General features: G+C 38.7%; 1 long non-coding RNA gene across 1 annotated transcript; it reads left to right on the forward strand.

The window, feature by feature from the left end:
• Positions 1 to 502: 502 nt before the first annotated feature.
• On the forward strand, positions 503 to 1,488 carry LOC131257323 (uncharacterized). Its single transcript, XR_009177313.1, has 2 exons — positions 503 to 836; positions 1,176 to 1,488. It is a non-coding gene; the product is annotated as an uncharacterized LOC131257323 (long non-coding RNA).
• Positions 1,489 to 1,722: the final 234 nt, after the last annotated feature.

Here is a 1,722-nt window from a genome sequence, read left to right on the forward strand (position 1 = left end):
TTAAGATATTTGAAACTTAGGTTCAGTGTTTTATGCGTATGGTGAGCTGACAGTAGCCTTTACCACTGGTTAAAGGCATGGACCTGCTTCGTGGGCCTGGGCGTTCCTAGTCGATGACCTCACTCTCCGATGATGCTTATCCTAGAGGGATTGCTCCACTACATGAAAATTTTCCAGTGGTTATACACTGGATCATTCTTCTCAAGATTATGTCAATTTTCCTAGGGAATGCAGTGAAGGCTAGAATTAAAATAGTTGACATTTTCATGCCGGTTGCTTCCTGTCATATTCCTTTAAGAACAAATGCTTGGTCATTTTAACTGTCGGTGCATGTTAGCGTGGCTAGTGGAGCATCTCCTTGTTTTCCTTTGGCAATTCAAGTTGGGCATTGGCCTGATACTAGTGTGTGTGTGTGCGCGCGCGCGCGTGAGCGTGCGTGCGTGTGTGCATGCAAGCGCGCGCGCTTTGGGAAGCCTAATAATAGGATTTCCTAATTAGGCCATCCATTTTGTTTCTAGCTTTGATGAAAGGTAGCAGATTGAAAATGGGTGCATTTTTAATGTTTACTTGCTTTCAAACAGAACATTTTGATAGACCAAACACCTAATTCTTTTAATGATGAGTTCAATCACCATTGCTTTCAATCTAATGTTTATGTATCCTCACCAAGGATGTAGAGCTGAAGGCGAGTAGTGACCTCACCAAGGATGTAGAGCTAAGGGCGAGTAGTGACCTCACCAAGGATGTAGAGCTAAGGGCATGTTCTTAGCCACTGGTTAGAGTGAGAGGCTACAGAAGCTATTGATGTCTATTGGTTGAAATTTAAGTTTGTAAAGGTAAGCATGATTTTTGAGCATGGATTTTCTCATACTTTAGTCTATTTCTATGATAAGAGTACTCATCTATACATAAATGTGGCAATGCTTATTAGTTGGAATGGGTTTTATATGTGGCCATAGGCATTGCTTAATATAGTTGATGTGGGCATTTCATTAGCATGGTTAAAAAGTGAGCTTTAGACGGGGACTACGTTGGATGTGTATTTGGCATGGTCACTTTTATATGTTTTGTTTTGTTTTTGTTTTTTTTCTTTTCTTTTCACATGTATTTACTGTATGGTTAATATGTGTATTTGGGTGGCATCCTCATTGTTACATGTTTGATGTTTGCTCTAGTAGTTGGAATGCTGAAGTTTAAAGAATTAGCAGAGGCTTCTATTGTGGTTCTCAGATGTCGAAGAGCATCAAAGCATGCCTACCCTATCGCCGACTGCTCTCATCTTCTATTTTATGGCTATGATTTGCTGAGATGTTGCAGCTACTTTTCAATCCCAATTGATGTATAGTTTTGCCTGTTTGGCTATATCAGGCTGTGGCTGCATGGAAAGTTGTATTGCTGTAAACATTTGTAGCATGGAAAATGGACAGTCATGAGCATTCGTAGGCTGAAAACATTAAATAGACCGGTAACTATTTTATTTGTATTGTGTTGATTATTTTGTCTTGGTGAATGTTAAATGGGTGAAACATGCACGCACATGTTTAATCATTGATTGATTATGATGTTATTAAACAATCGTGTGAATTATTTTTTGAATGACTATCAAGTGTAAGATTCAAAAAAAATATAAACAAATCGGACATTTTTTTTTAAAATTCGCAGCTATTTTAGCGACGGACTAAATCCGTCGCTAATTTCTAAACAAGTAGACGGCGGATTTGA

This window comes from Magnolia sinica, chromosome 10 (genome assembly GCF_029962835.1).
Source record: "Magnolia sinica isolate HGM2019 chromosome 10, MsV1, whole genome shotgun sequence".
Lineage (NCBI taxonomy): Eukaryota > Viridiplantae > Streptophyta > Magnoliopsida > Magnoliales > Magnoliaceae > Magnolia > Magnolia sinica.